This window comes from Melospiza georgiana, chromosome 12 (genome assembly GCF_028018845.1).
Source record: "Melospiza georgiana isolate bMelGeo1 chromosome 12, bMelGeo1.pri, whole genome shotgun sequence".
NCBI lineage: Eukaryota > Metazoa > Chordata > Aves > Passeriformes > Passerellidae > Melospiza > Melospiza georgiana.
The window spans coordinates 17,044,823-17,061,712 of NC_080441.1; the positions used below are offsets into that span (position 1 = coordinate 17,044,823).

Genomic DNA, 16,890 nt, shown 5'->3' on the forward strand with positions numbered 1-16,890 from the left:
AACCTGTGTCGTTGAACCGTGGCTGTTCTGCACCAAGGCTCACTCTGGAGTGGCTGGAAGCATCAGGGACTCAGAGGCAAGGTCCCAAATTATTTAATGAACAGTGGAGGTTATCACTGAATGCTCTTTGCTTCCTTCCAGTCCTACCCAACGAGGAGGAGGAGGAGAAGGGAGAGAATACACACCAGGCTAGTCCTGGAGAATAAAGATTCCCAACGTCTGGCGCCAACACCCAGACCTGCAAGGCAGCACCCAACAAGTCCCAGCATTGTGAGATCATTTTAGCACCTGCTCCTAACCAGGAGGAGTTCCAGACTCCATCCATAAACACCTCCCCAGCTCCCATCCAACCCTCCTGGCCCTGCCTGCCTCCATCTGCTGCCCCTGGCTCAGGTGATCCCGCAGGGTGGCACCCAGCAGGTGCATGGAGTGCTGCCAGCATTACTCATCTTCATTCCAGAAGGGCAGAGTCACCGGGCAAACAAGAAAAACTTCCTTCTTTTAACGAAAAAACAAGAACAATGTCACCCGGAGGGGGGCGAATAAGATGCATACCCATTGTATTAGATCATCGTGCTGCAGCAAGGAAAGGCCAGGAGAACAACCAAACACTGGTCCTGGTTTTAACAACTCTCCCTGCCAAACTGAGTCCACCTGAGCCAGGATTAGGCTGTCCCTAATCCTGCCCCTCAAACATGTCACTGGCACAGGGAAGCCTGGCAGGCTGAACAAAAGGCAGCAAGTTGCTTGGCCTGGCTGGAGATAAATAAGTCAAGACATCAACATGGGAAGATCCCCTCTAAATTACATCTCAAAGGAAAAAACTGACAAGACCTTACTTGACCTTTGAATTACTGCTCCCCTCACTAAAAAGTATCAATTTCTTCACAGGGAAGTTCCTATAATCTTCACCAACATAATTCAGGCTTTATATTACAAAGGAAAAAAAAAAGAATAAACACTTACAAAGCCCAGTATAAATAGGAATGTGTAGTGGCTTTTAAGCACTTTGAAAAGAATGCTTTGGGATTTCAAGTTCCTCCCTAAAATTTTAAAAGTGACAGGAGCAGGACAATTTATTCTCAAAATACCAGTCTAATAGGAAAACCAGCTGTTTTTATGGAGATTATTTCTACATGAAGACATCACACCACCCAATTACTTACACTGTTATGCAGCACTACCTAACACTGCTCACACATGTGCACAGTCACAACCCTTTAGGGGCAGGTTCTGCCATTTCTCCATCATTAATGAAACACAAATTCCACTGCTACCAACTCCAGAAAGGCCAAGATCTCACCTTTTAGATGTCTTCTTGCTAAAACCTTCAAGCTCACTCAGCTGCAGCCACACCAGGTCTCATTTCAGAGAAATTCCTCCCAGCACAGAGCAAGCAAGATTCCTCTGCCTCAAACTTCAGCAATTCCCAGTTATTATCCCTGCAGAACTGGGGAACTGCTGCAGTTTGAACTCAAGATCAAGCTTTGTTTTGTGTTTTGAGAACGCTCCACTTCTGGCTGCTGCTGGCACTCCGGCAGCGCCCTGCTTCTGTCGTCAGCAGCCCCTGTCCCACAACCATCCCAAATATGCCTCAGCACCAGTTTCATTGCATTGTGTGGTTTCTCCATTCCTCCCCTGATTTAGTCCAGGCCTCTCCTCGGGGCTCTCAGATAATGAAAACCATGTGAGAGTAAAATGTAATCTTCAAACACGCAAACCGGTTTCATGTGCATTATCAGAAGAGAGCAAAATGTTGACAGTGCATCATTTGTCCCTACAGATAGGATCAGACTCTTTTAATTGCTGCTGAGATGAAAAAAAAAAGAAAAAAAAAAAGATTGGAATCACAATCTAGGTTAAAAATAAAGTCAAAATTCGAAGCTAAAAGCTTAAGCAGTCCTGAAAACAATGGAAATATGATCCTCAAAGAGATACATCCATTTTGTGCCACCTTAAGGTAGTTTTTCCTCATATGTCAATTGTGGCATCCTGAAAATTTATATCATAAGCTGACACAAATAAAAAATGTAGGTGGAGGAGGATGCAGAGAAGAAAACAACCACTATGGAATTTTCTGGCTTTTTCTAGCAATACCACAATTTCAACTATTTTAAGCCCCATATGGAGGAGCTCTTCTTATTTCAGAATGCTGTTTCACAGAATTTAAAGGGACTAGCCACAGAATCCAGAAAGCAGGCAGGAATGTCCCCTCCTTTGGTCTCAGGTCTGCTTTTTGTTTCCTTTAGAAAAAGAAACAGCTAAAATACAGATAAATTGCCAATTATCAGAGGTGCTGTGGCCCAAGGAAGGGCATAAACCCAGTGCAGTACTGGGACAGCCCAACAGTGAGAAATCTCAGTGGGTGCCATGGGTTAAAAACATGAATTAAAACTAAAACTAAAATCCTACAGAAGATCCAGCCCACTTTATTTTTAGACAGCAAGGATGTTATAAAAGTGGTTTTGGTGTTGTTCTTTTATCATAACCACCTGGGCTTTTCATGTGCACCTTGTGAAAAACCTTTAATTACCTATAAGATGATTAATTGAGCCTCACCACCACACTGGGAGGAAGATATTACTCCATTCATTTTAGCACAGTGGTGACTGGCTAAGCCTTGGCCTATACTGATGTTTTTTGTTGCCACAACTATGTCACTCAGGGAATTGATTTCTTTCAATGTGAGTATTCCAGCAACCACTCTAAAACAGATGCAGTTACTGTAGGAAATAATTGGGTTTAGGTGTATTGCTTAGGAAACCTCGTGCAAACCACACCAGCACAACTTCTGCCTTGCTAACAGAAACTTCATCACTGCTGGGAAGATTTTCTGTAGTAACAGCAAGCACAGATCCTGCCTAAATGGATCAGGGATGTTGGCACCCCAGGACTTGTGCAAGCAGAAGGCACAGGAACCCTCTGAGAGTTTTCTACTGGAGAAGAAGATACTGGAGCTGGAGAAGATACTTCTGCAAAGGATCCTCAGCAGCTGCAGGAAAATAGTTAAAGATTCAGAGCCTAAATGAGCTTCAGTGAGTGCACAGAAAGCAGAGGTAGCACACAGCTCCTGGAGCACAAATCCAAGGTGATTTACCCTCCCTGCTCCCCTGCGAGCTCAGTCAATGCCAGCAGGGCCTGTGCAGGAAATGCCCTCAGCTCTCCCCTGCCTGAGGAATGCAGCGCCAGGGCCTCTCCAGGCAGGAGCAGCTGCTGTCCTGGGCTCCCAAGGGAACACATCCTGCAGTGTGCCTCCCCCAGCACCTCCCTGGGCCCTGACCTCCATCCCAGCCTTTTGGAGTGCTCATGGAAGCTCCCCTCAAACCCCCTGAGCAGCAGGGGATGGGGCCAGCAGTGTCCCACACACAGTTCCTATTGCCAGCCCTGCTCCCCAGATCAGAAATCCACTGGGCTTTCAGCACATGCTAAATCCACTCTTCCCCCCAGCAGTGCTAAGCGCTTTTTATAACTTTTTCTCTTCTAAAGAAGATCCAAATGTTCCACACCCAATCCCAGCTCGACAAGAGCAAAAGCTGCTCTTTCTCATGGAACTTTGGAGTGCTCTTTTGTGCCTGCTCTCCACAGATCCCTCATCTTACCCAAAGGAAGGGTGGAACAGGCTATGTAATGGCTCTTGGTCTCTTCAGCCTTCATCATTTACAGTAAAAAGTGTTCCAAATTTGTTTTTACCCAACACAAATATCAGCACTCAGCTGTGCTGACTCCAGAAAATTCCAGATTATCAGCTCCTTGTGCACCTCCACAGGCTATCCCAGGATCCCAGACTGGTTTGGGTTGGAAGGAACATTAAAACCCATCTCGTTCCACCCCCCCAGCACAGGCAGGGATGCCATCTCACACTGGTTTTAAATTCTGGCTCTCCAAAAAATACCAAGGAGGTTTCAGCTTTTTTTCTTTTCAAAAAGACAATGGGAAAACAAGGAAAATATATTTTCCCAAGCCCCACAACAAGACAGGCTAGCCCCAGTATGAAGCAATCAAATTTGTTTCAGCTGAACACAGAACCACCCAAATTAGAACAGCAGGAAAAGTCCACCAAACCCTGATGGGAACAAAGTCACTGAAATGTGGAATTACTTTCCTTGAGGGTTCCAGTAAAAAATCCTAATATATTAAGTAATTCTTTCAAAAAACAAGTTCTGTAGAGACACAAAACATTTTAAGAAAATATTACCACGACACAACTCTTAGACAAGGTCTCACAAATGCTAATTAATTTATCAAACAAAATCCTAAACTGGCTTAATTCATAAACATTCATATAAGAGAACTCTTCAACAACATCTTGGTCTACAATTGGACACTGTAAGTGCTTTGCTAATACAAATAAGCATTTAAAAACCAATTTTATTGGATCAGAGAACTTTTTTGTCATTTACACAAAGTCTGGTTCTGTATTGTGACCAATACTGATGAGCCTTAGCCCAACAGTGGTTACCAAGGAAAATGACCAAAGACCTCTCCAAACTCCCCAGGAATTTCAAATATTTAGTATTAAAAAAAAAAAAAAAAAAAGTTATTTTAAGCTGAGACACAACCAAACTAGACAAGAGTCACTCTCAGAGAGGACAAGAAAGTAAAAAAGCAGCGAGGCTGAATGGCAGCATTTATCTGTGAAGCCCTTCTGCAGGAGCAGGAATGCAGAGTGCCTGCCAGGAGCAGAGGAGACACTCAGCCCTTGGGAACAGGAGGGAGCCCTCACTTGTCCAGGGCCAGCCAAGCCCTGTGGGAGCTGCCCAGGACAAGGATGACACATCCAAGAGCCAGGGACCCACAGCTCCATCCCAGGGAGACTCCAACACACGTTCCTCATGCACCCAGGCTGAGCTCCTCACACAAACCTCTCCACTCTGCTAAGGCAGCATCTTAAAGCTTTCAGGGGTGTGTTTCCACAGGCCTTTAAATTCTGTTCTGTTTTTAGGTTTTTTTTAATTCATATTTCATTCTCTATTCCTATTCACTTCTCAAGCACCAAGCTCCTGCTGACATCAAATGCCTGGTTTGCCCTGAATGGCCATTTATACACAGGTATGTCTTAAATCTATTCTTACTTTAAAAATTACATCCAAGCGTCCATATAAACACAAATTCCATCAACCACAAAAAATTCCTTTCACTTACAGGCATAGTAAGCAAGTAAGAAAAGATTATATTGCATGTGTAAAAAATTATTGCTCCTAGGAACGACTTCACACTATTTTTCCCCAAAGCTGTTGGATCTTTTTCCTGTCCTGAAGACATTTCAAGGCTGCTCTGGAGAGCCAGGTAATATGCAAGATTTGGGTATTTGCTGACTTTGGAGTTCTCCATACAGCCCATTCCTTTCACATGGACACATTTCCAGTATCAGATCTGTCCAAAGCATGGACCAAATGCTTTTGGAAAGGCTGAAGGTATGGCCATGGAGGCTGCAGCATGAAGCTCTTCCTGTGGCCAGCACTGCATTCCAGAGCTGCTTGGGAATATACTCTGTCCTGTATAAAAGGGTTGAACAACTCCTGCAGCCAAACTGGACTCACAGGGCAGGTAGGTGCCTGCTCTTTCATAAAAGACAATGATTTAAGTCTACAATATGATGCTGCTGCCACATATGAGGCACGTGCAGAGAAAAAATCAGGTACCAAGGTATGTGGAAGCCTAACCTAGAAAGTACCTACTCATCAGAAAGTAAAAAAAGCAAAGAATTCCTGAGAGGAATGAGCTTAGAGAAATGGGTTGTGGCCCACATTCAACACAATGGACTAAATCACTTTGACAAATCCTCCAGTGCTTCCTGCAAGTGTAAAAGCCCAGCAACAGGCAGTTTGGAACACTTCTATGAGGAACCAAGTCCTCTCTTGTATTCCAGTGGACAGAAGAGGAGAAAGAGAGCCTGGACCTTATTGCCAATCCCCAAGAATGGCTGTTCTCACACTTTTATAAACACTTGGTCTCCATGGAAGGGGGATACCTAGCAGCAAACATTGGCAACTAAGGACATTCCACTCCCACTATATCCTCCACAATAGCAAGGAGTGGGAAAAATCCATAAGGCTGCTTTGATTAGGAACCCTTTGAGAGGACTTCTTCAAAAGTGAGTGTCTGAAAATACCTTGAAATGTGGGAATGTGCAACAACAGCCAGATAGAGGAAAACAGACATCTTACTTTATTCTGAAAGCATTTACACTTCAGCCCAAAGTGGGAACATCCATTAATCCAAGAATCTTTTGCCAAGAACAAGGTCATCATTTTCTTTTTAATTCACAACATATTCTGCACCAAACAGAGAATCTCATCATTTACAGGTGTTTGGAGCCAGGTTTGAGTTTAATGCATACTCTGGACTTGTAAGAACTTTATTATACTGGGTTTTGTCTTCCCTGCAGGTCAGAGGTCTGCAGCTCTTTAAAAGCCACCAGTAAGAATGAAACAAAAAGTGCACAAGGAGTTCTGCCCCACAAGGGGGGTACAAACAGACAAATTCTTTCACTGCCAGAAGTATTTAAACATTAACACACTCCTGGACTGCTGATAATTCTAAAACTGAAGACCTATTCCTGTGTATACATTACTACAACAATCTAAACCAAGCTCAGATTTTACTCCACATTAAGAAAATTAAGCTTTAATGAGCTCAGATTCTCCTTGAGCTGCTTGCTCATTGCAGTGACAGTGAGCCCCAGCCATGGAGCAAGGCATCATTGTGCTGAGCCCTAGGAAGAATTAAATGGTGCAAGTTGTTCTACCAAAATAACCACCAAAAAAAACTATAAATCACATTACACTCAACTGGAAACAAAAGGAAGGGCTAGAAGTGGGAGAAGCATGAGGGTTGCAAATTTTTAATTTCACTGTCATGGTTAGGAAAACGTGGCAGCAAAGCAATGCAACCTTATTTCTAAATAAACAAAAAGATTGGTCAGTCTGCTGATGTAAGACAGACTAAAGAGAACAAGAGAACTATTAAATTATCTCCACTTCTGGGATTCTGGCTATTCTTTTGCAAAGTGAATGGCTTATGCTAATCAGGATGCATCTGAAATGCATCATTCAAGCCTTCTTGTGCAAATACAGTTCTTATTTATCCCAAAAGATCCCCACCAGCTGGCAATGTTTGCATACAATGTTAAACCCAACCTCAAGAGCCCATGCATTATGAGTCATTTTACACTTAAAAACATTAGTTCCCTTCAGAGTTCTCCAAGACCGTGTATCCCACGGGAAGCATTTTAGTGGAATTCAGCAATAATACACTACGTTACCATCCAACTTCCTCCAGCACAAAGAAGTTACAAGTTTTCTGTTGTTCGGTGGGTTTGGTTTTTTTTCCCTCCTAACAGTGCTTTTCCTCCAGAACATCTTTGGGGAAGGAACAAAAGGATTTGCACCAATCCCTTCTACATGAATCAAATATTTATGCTATACCCTCTTGAAGCACTTTCATCTAGTAACCTATGGAATGTGATCTCCTGACCTCAACACTCAGGCACGTCTAAATCAGCTGCCCTTTGAGCTGTATTAGAGGCCACAGAGAATTTTTATACATTTGTATCAGGCATATGAAAACCCTGTGGCCCAGCTGTGGCATTCCCTGCCACAAAGCATTAGTGCAAAGTGTGCTCTGGGGAAGGGGAATGCTTTGCTTGTCCCACGTTCACGGCACAATCTGATGTCGTGTGTCACCAGAGCAGGCAGGGTGATGAACCACGCTATCAGCACATGAACCAGCCAGCACAATTTAAATTCAAGTGTCATGGCAAGCTCCAGGATCACATCCCACATGGCCACTCTGCCCAGCTCCCTTCTGCCTCCAGCCCCCTCCCCAGGGCAGCCAGCACTGCCTGCAAAACTCCTCCAGAATCCAAAAGGCAAAGCACTTGTGGGATGAGCACCCCATTCCCTCCTTCTGGAAATCCCACCCTTTCCCCAAGAAAAATAAATCATTCTTGTCTTTCTGCCTCGTAGGAATCTTTGAAGGATGGGGTTATGTTGCAAATAAGTGTCCTGTAAGTAAAAGAGAGGGAGACCAGGTGTCCCAGATGAACCTGCAACTCCAACTACAGCACAAATTTTTCCAGGCTCAGCTCGTGACCCTGCTCCCTCGAGGAGCAGCCACTGAGGTAACCCTGGTGAAAGTCTGACCCAGAGATTTAACAGGGTCATGGGCCTGATGGTAGGGCTCATGTTTTCACAGCAGCCCTGAAAACCCAACGTGATGCTGCTCATGCTCACACGGGAGCAGCATGAGGGCACAGGGAAAGCTCCAGAACACAGCTCCAGTGTTCCCACCCTGACCTGGTAGAAAAGGCTCAGTGCCCTGAAACAGTCAAGCAGAAAAACGTGAGACAGCAGCCAAAAGCAAGCCCCTGTCCTGTGCCCCAGGAGGGATCCTATCAGTCCCCTCAAGGTGCCCCAGTGGCTGCTGCACCTCAGCAGAGACCGAGGCACCCCCAGGTCTGAGGGCCCAGCAGCTCACAGCACCCTGCCTTGCTGCCCCACCTATCCAACCTTCTCTTCCCACACAAATCCCTCCAGGGAAGAGGAAGGGAAAAAACAAACCTTAAAAAAGAAAGAGGAACAGGGAGCAGGACAGACCAACATGTAGCATTTCCTGTGTCATCCACAGGAAAAACCCACGCAGCGGGGAAGAGCTCAATGTCAAGGCTGGTTCCACCACGTGAACAGGCAGTTCCTCCTGCTGGGGGATGCTGTGTGATCCCACAGGGAACAATACAATCTTCCCTGACACAAGGAGTCCCACTAGCAGCCACACAAAATTCCACAGGTCCTTCCCTTGCAGAAATGCCTGCTAGTAAAGAAGGAGGAATGCGGGTATAGAGCTGGGGGAGAAGGAAAATGAGACATTCACTGTGGTATTATCAGTTGTAAACCAGGACACACTCAGCACTTGGCCCCTACAGAAAGGAGTATTCTGCAAAATATGTTTCCCTGCACAGAGACTGGGCCTCCATCCAGTTATTATGTGCACATGTCCCTGCTGCGTTTTCAGTCTTACTTCGGGAAGAAAAAGCCTCAAAACAAAGAAAACATCCCCTCATATTCACTGTGCACAGTGCCAAGCATGCTCCTGACCATGTTCAATAATCTGTTAAGGCGTGCTAATTATGGGTGCAACAATTTTGCACCTTGTGACACAGCAGTAAAGCACTTAATGTAAAACAAATTCCAGTGTGAAACAAGAAATCAGCCGATCGTGGCAGCCCCGTTTGCACGTGTGATACAGAAATGCACAGAGATGCTCCTCTGTGCAGCACGACCAGCAAAGACAATCTCAACACGTGGATTACAAGCACAATGACTGCAATTATTTTCTCAAAAGAAAAGAGCACCACAAGAAACGGCTGCTTTCAAACACAGCCTGACACAAACCCACTTCAGCGACTTCCACCGAGTTTTACTCAATCCAATTATACACACGTACATCACTATTCGTTTTGGCAATTTACTAGCACTGGTGAAATAGGTGGATGAGCGCATTTTGTTCTTTTTTTCTTTTGCAAGATGAAAAGCAAACTTTACAGGAGAGAGAAGTGATGGACAAAAGCTGACAGAGAAGAGAGCCAGTCTAAATCCCAGGTTAAGGCTGGAGAAAGAATGCAGAGTCCCTTGCAGCATGAGCACATCTCTTACCTAGTGATCTGCTGAAGACAAAAGGGTTTTCTTCTTTTCAGAAACTGGACACTTGTAGCTCGTTGGGTCAGTCACACAAAGCTTCCCTGCTGCCAAAGGTATTCTTTTTCCCCTCGGGTTTTTGTTGTTGTTGTTTGGTTTTTTACCCCAGAGAGTAAAGGGCAGAACAGTGGATTCAGCAGGGGCAAAGGGTGGAATTCGAGATTTAACGGGCTGGAGAACTGCAGAGCTCTCTCCAAAAGATGCTGTATTTCAAGGCGCTTTCATTTGCAAATCCTTCTTCATCCTCAGTGTCAATAAAACTGGAGGAGGGGGAGTAAACTTTTTTTAACCGCAGAAATAAACCGGACTCCACAGTACGGGGAATGTGATACAAACTGGATTTGTGGCTCGACTTTTTATTAAAAATAAATATACTTTCAGAACAAGCAATCGAGCTGGAAGGGGGGTTAAAAAAAAAATCCCAGAGTCAGCCAGGACCTGCCCGCGGTGGCTGGGAGGAGGATAGCGGTACCTCGAGAGCGGCAGAATAAACACAAAGAGGGGAAAGTCCGCGTCCGGCGGTGGCAGCTGGGCTGTCAGTGGCAGCGCCGCCCGGGGCAGTGGCAGCGCCCGCGGCCCCGGCAGCGAAGGGCGGCCCGCGGCATCGCGCCCGGCCGGGCTGCGCTGGGCTCGCTGCTCCTCGGTTACCTGTGCGCGGCGGCGGAGCGGAGCGGAGCGGGGCCGGGCTGGCGGCACGGAGCGGGCAGAGCGGGCGGCACGGCTCCCTCCTCCGCCTCCTTCCGCTGCTGAGGGCGCGGGCGGCCCGCGGGAGCGCTGGGCCGGGGCGGGCAGGAAGCGCCGCCGCCCCCGGGCCCGCCCCGCCCGCCCGCCGCTGCTGCCGCCGCCGCTATTGTGTGCGGACACACGGACACACGGAGCGGCCCGAGCCCGCCGCGGGGAGCAGCGCTGCGGACCTGGGCCCGCATACGCACCCCAACCGCCCCATCCTGTGCCCGGAGCGGCGTCCAAACGCTCCTGGAGCTCTCTGGGGAGCCTGGGCAGTGCCTCAGCACCCCCCAGGGCAAGAGAACCTTTCCCGAATTCCCAGCCTGAGCCTCCCTGACACAGCTCCAGCCGCTCCCTGCGCTCCTGTCCGTGCTCACAGAGAGAGATCGGAGCTGCCCCTCCAATGCCCCTGGGAGGATGCTGAAGACACAACGAGGTTGAACACACCAAGGGACCTCAGCACTCCTCATAAGAGTTTCCATCTAGACTTCTCCCCATCCTCGTGGCCTCCTTTGTACACTCTCCTAAAACCTTCATATCTTTTTTTATATTGTGATGCCCAAAATGGCTCAAAACATTGGAGGTGAGAACATCTCGGTGCAGAGCACAGCACAGCAGGACAATCCCTCCCTGGCCTGGCTGGTGATGCTGTGCCCAGTGCCCCCCAGGACAGCCCTGATCCCTCTGCCACACCTGGGCAGCTGTGGAAGCACCCACAGGAGTCAGCCCCACCAAACCAACCTGCCCAGCCCCTGGACTGAAATGGGTTTATAGCAACGTACACCAGCCCAGGACTCACCCCCCTTTTTGCTGGCCAAATGCTGAAAATAAATGAAAGCAAGGCAAGAACTGATCATGACTAACTGCATATAGGCAGGGTATTAAAGGAGATCCCTGTATATAATGTTCTACTTAAAACCAAAATGTACATCATGTGATCTTCCAAAGCTTAGGCTATCCTGAAAAGAAATATCCACAGACCTCTACTACTCTGCCACAGCTGGAAATAATGGTCAGTGTGAAAATATGAAAACACTTCAGTTCTTCCCACATACAACTCTCATTTTGCTGTGTTTCAGCATTTTATCACATGATAAAAGATGGTGGCCACATTCAGAGGTAGCTTTTGCTGAAGGCTTTAGTGCCTGGAATCAGAGTGTGGAATTTCAACTCCTAAAACAGTTTATCTTTAAGCATTCCACAACCTTTACAGCAAAGCATGGACTCACCACCTTTTTGTGCATGTGACCCCATTCAAAAGCCTGTAAAAGGGTCCCAAAATGCTCCTAAAAAGGAATACTTAAGGCAGTCTTGTTTTGGAAGACCTAATAGAGGATTAGTAATGGCAGTAACACAGTCAGCTCTGCAGAGGAACCAGTCTTTGCACCAGAGAGGCAAAGCTCTTGTTCTGAAATGGGCTAAGCAACACCAACTTCTGCTCACCCCATCCCTGTAATCAGGGCAAAGCCCCAGTCTAAACAAGGCCCAGAGATAACAAACTGGTCCTTCAGTAGGGACTTATTTGTGTACAAACAATCTACCCTGCCTTTCTCACAATCCACCTCCTCCTCCAGCTTTTGCATAGGGAGCACTGGAATCCTCCCCCAGCGAGGCCATTCCTGTCCTGAACTCCAGAGGAGGACAATCTTCCAGTGACAGCTTCCACTTGGCTCCTGCTCATTACCTTGTAATTTCAAAAAAAAGCGAAACAGAAAACTGAATGCAGCTGTCACAGTGTGTCCACAGCTGATTTAATGCATAAAGGCCTGATCATGCAAATATGAAGCCCACTAAGCAGCACCAATTTGGTAAGGTTTGAGGCTAAGATGCCACCAGTTTCCAAAAAAACCCCTGAAAGTGCAAAAACTGCATTGTGAAATTTGGCCTTCATGTGAGGAGAGATGGCATGATTCAGCCATTTACCTTTTAATCACTCTGAGCAAATAAATCCCTTCCAACATTCCTAAATGTTAACATTGAAAAGAAAGACTTGGCCAAAAATTCAGGAAGTCGAATTACAGAAATCCCAAATGCAGCATCTACAAACATCTATTTTTTTTCCCCCCTCATAACCAACATTCATTCACTGGAATGTTTTAATGGAAGAAATGCAGAAACACATGTAAACAGCTCATTAACATCCCATAACCTTACAGTTTGAAACGCCAAAGGAAAAAAAACAGGCAGTGGAGAAGCAGCTACTGAAGGCAACATTTGCTGGATGCTGTGGGGCAGCGTCGTAAGGGAAATTAGCACAGCTCGAGCGAGGGAAAGAGTTATAAACTGTGCTTCAGTCACACATCCTGTCTCCCTCCCACATGCTCAAAGAAAATATGGGAGTAAAGAGAGGAGGCAGAGCCATCAGGAAAGCACAAGCATTGCTTCAAACCGGCACTGGGGAGCAGCGAGCCTTGCCCGAGGCGTGTTAACCTCTGCTGCCTATTCCAGGAGCACCGCTCGTGTTCAACCCACACAAGTGGAGATACCAGCCTTATCGGGGCTGCAAAAGAACAAAGCTGCATGAAATCCAAACTCTCTTCCTTAAAGCACTCTCCCCCTGCATCCTCCCTTCACTCAGCTCCCCGCCCAGGCCGGTGCTCAGGAGCTCCAGCACACATCTGAACGGCTGCCAGCGGAGGAAGCGAGCAGTTTCCATACACACATCACGCCACAATGTGGGAATTCAGGAAACAACACAAGAAAGGGGTTCCTAATAACTGTTCCAGCGTGCTCGGGCCAATTTATGCAATCACACAAAGGTCACGGTGGTTGTGCTAAAAAGCACAAAAGATAAGCGCTACAACGGCAACTAATTCAAAGCAGGAGAATAAATCTCAGGCTTAGGAAAACCTAGAGTTGCTCCACCTACAATTTTTTAAGAGGCTGTCCTTCACATTCTTTAAAATTCCTCCATCTTAAAGTTCCTGCCTGCAGGAACGGCTGTAGCTCAGGCGCCCTTTGTCCGCAGCAGCTGGAGCTCAGGAAGCTGCTGATATTATCCCTCCTGTACAGACACAGCTCAGCTCAGCATCCACGCACCACTCTGCACAGGGCCCTGAATTCATTTCCCTGCAGCTCTGATCCCGAGCCAGTTTAACAGAGCTTTTCTTCTCGCACATAAAAATAAAGTGTTAGCAGGGCTCAGAAGTGGCATTTAGCTCTTGGGGCCAGACAGAACGTCCCCACCAAAGTGAGGGGTTCTTTGTCTATAAAATACATTATTGGGCAAAATAATGACCCTACAGTAAACAGACAGTAATACAAAGAAACAGGAAAAAAAACCTAAGAAGAGGAACTGAGGATGTTTGCCAGGAGCAAGGAACAGGAATTTCTGAAAAGGGAAAGTGGATTTCTTGTCATAGAAGACAAAGACAGAATCCCAGAATGGTTTGGGCTGGAAGGGACCTTAAAGCTCATCTCATGCCACCCTCTGCTTTGGACAGGGACACCTTCCACCATCCCAGGCTGCTCCAAGCCCTGTCCAACCTGGCCTTGGACACTGCCAGGTGTGTTTGACAGATACTCATTGAATAAAAGGAAGTAAGCGAACCAACACCACACGTTTGGGAACACAGATCAAAACAAGACTAAAAGATTTCAAAGCCTTGTAAAAATCACAAGAAATGTGTGGAGAAAGCACCAAGGTACCAAAAGGCTGAGTGGTTGGTCCAAAGTCAGGTTGGGAGTTCAGGCTGCACTTGCAGAGGCCCTGCCTTGCTGCCCACATGCAGTGAGCTCAGACAGCTTTTGCTGCTGGTTCACCACCTGGTTTTAGCACCCAGCACCTTCAGGCTGGCCATGGCCATCTTTGAGTCATTTGCAGAGGATTTGGTGTTGCTGCCACATGCAGCCCTGAGCTGTAACAAGGCCTGAAAAGCACCCTTGGGTCCTGTGTTGGATATGGCTGGAGAGACACTACGATTTCTGAATGGAAAGGGAATCAGACAGATGAGGGATTGAGGCATGAACTACATGAGTTATTATTCACCAAGATGGCAAGAACAGCTATTCACAGATCAAGAGCACCAGAAATTACCACCATCAAACTTGACATGCGTGGAATTGCTAGAAAAATTCTATTCTCAAAACACATGAGCAGGAACAGTTACACACTACTTATTCCTCTGGCCTTCACTAAGTAACTGCTGTGTCTCTCCATACAAGTGTATTATTTTACCAATTCTACACAATAAAACTTTCATGACCACATAACTTCTGGGAGGGAAGTAACTGATACAGAAACCTCTGTAAGGCAACTTGATGTCCTGTCTCTCCTGTGATTTACACTGTAACACAGCCCCAGCTCATCTAAGATTTTTCATGCTGCTGTGTGTGAAGAGTTTTAAAAGTCTGTCAGTCTGGGAGGTGCCTCTAATGTATTGTAACTCAAGTGCAGCGTGGTTCCTGGGGTGAAGAAAAGGCCTGCAAGGAAGGGGGAGAAAAGGAACAGCTTACCACAGTGAAATGTAATATAGAGGTCAGCAGTGACATGTCACCCGTGAGGTGATTGATCAGGTACCACCTGTAAGGAGAATTATTCTAACTGCTGAACCTTGGCCCCTGTCTGTGCAGAACTGCAGAAGAGAGCTGTGTATCCAGGAGAGTGGTAAACAACTGCCAACTATGGAAAAACAAATGTTGCAGCTTTGCCCTAAACACATTCACACCTCAGTGCCCTGCAGTTAAATGTAGTTTGGGCAAAATAAGGTTAGTCTGGACAAAGTGATTTCCTTACAAAACACTGTTCTTCTCCCAAAGATGGGCCTGTAAGCCTTTAGCTGCTGTCTATTATATGTTAACAATCTTGATGTAGGAAAGTTGACCACTCCCTTGCTTCCCTGCACCCTTACCTCTTAAGTCTCCTTAAAAAAAGATGTGTCTTTAAAATCTGCTGGAGTTAACTGAAAGATTCCCTCAACTTCCAGTGGATTTGGAGCAGAGTGAACTGTAAGAGTAAAGCATGGGAGCACTGAACTTCAGCACAATATTTGTTTGCTCTCAAGGACTAAAGATTGTGTGAAATTACAAGTGAAAAAGATGTACAGCAGGTTCTGCAGCAAAAACCAGACTTGTTAATCCTGATATTTCAATGACCATAAAGCCTAAGAGGGGACAACCATGGCTGGTTTGATACCAAACACCCAACCTCTTCAAAGCCTGCAGGCCTTAAAATGGTGCAGCTGTATTGATAAATACCACAGGAATGGGGACAGGGGGTGCTCTTTGATTTAAAGCTCTTGCAATTCATTTTTAATGCTGATATCAGAAGCAGACTCAAAAGTGAGAAATGAGAGAGGCCCAACCAACAGCAATCTCTGGCTGGGAGCAACCTTGCAGTGCCTGGGAAGGGTAAAGGCATGGTCTCAGTGAAACACTGAGTGCCATGTGCATGCAAGAGCTCTGTAATTGCAGAAGCAGAGCCATCTTCCCCTGCTACAGAGAAGCTGTACTGTAATCAGCTTGTTCTGAACATGAAATTAAAGAAGAGAAATGAAAGGAGAAAAAAAAAAGTTAGGTACAAAAAACATATTGCAATAAAATAGATTCATTTCTCTTAAACAACTTCTTCAAAAGTGTCAATTAGAATTTTTATGAATACATAGATGTGCTCCTAAAAGCAGTCTTTTCCCTGTAGTAAGCTACAAAAGACTGATAATTAGAGAGAGCAAGATATCAAGTTACAGGTAATTGATTAACATTTCATTTTCATGTAAATGAAAAACTAAAAATAGAATTATGGAAAAAAGTCTGATTAGATTTTACCATCATTTTCAAAAGCAGCTGCCACATTCTAGAAGAGCACCAGCACTCTCTGCTGGTGATCTTTGCTCAACAGTTATCAAGAGAAAAATGAGGGATGAAAGTGCATTATGTTCTTGATATGAAATGCCATTTTTGTTTTAAATTGATGATTAATTAGGTCCCTAGCAATTTAGCAAACAGCAACTCTAGGAGCTAGCTATGCTTTTGGAAACAACACAGCCATTACTAAGAACTGCATTTACTCTGGGCAATCATCACTCACCGGAATAAATTTCACTGCCTCAAATAAACATCTGATGTAAATGCTTCTCTCAGCAGAAAGCACTTCTGTGGTGCTGCCACACAAAGACGAGCTGGTGTGAGAATTCCCATAATGCCAAATCCCTTGGCTCCACCCTGACTCTCCATCAATTTTTGGGCTATGCCAAGAAAAACAGCTCTCCTTTAAAAAGTCCTAGCCCAGCTGCAACACCTTCCCCAACAGGAGCCACAGTGGGAATGCTGCCGTGTTTTCATCAAAGCAAACCTGCTCCCAGCCCTGTGTCTGTTCCACCCTTTGCCAGGAAGCTGGAAAAGCTTGGATTCCCTCTCCCCAGGATGCACCCAAGCCATCTCTCCTGGGCTGCCTCACACACCTGAGCCAGAGCTTGCACAGGGACAAGGAAGCAGCAAAAACCTCAGTGCCAGCTGTCCCAGCTCCCAGACT

General features: G+C 46.0%; 1 protein-coding gene across 2 annotated transcripts in view; it reads right to left on the minus strand.

Moving 5' to 3' along the window:
- The window catches only part of AMOT (angiomotin), a 60,873-nt gene that overhangs the window by 39,711 nt on the left and 4,272 nt on the right, over positions 1-16,890 (minus strand). Inside the window, exon 1 of one of the 2 annotated variants that reach the window (XM_058032665.1) lies at positions 9,654-10,255. The exons of the other annotated variant lie outside the window; for it this stretch is intronic. The gene's annotated coding sequence lies outside the window, so the exon portion shown is untranslated. Of the gene's footprint in view, positions 1-9,653; positions 10,256-16,890 lie in introns of those variants that run through there. 2 annotated transcript variants of the gene reach the window in all.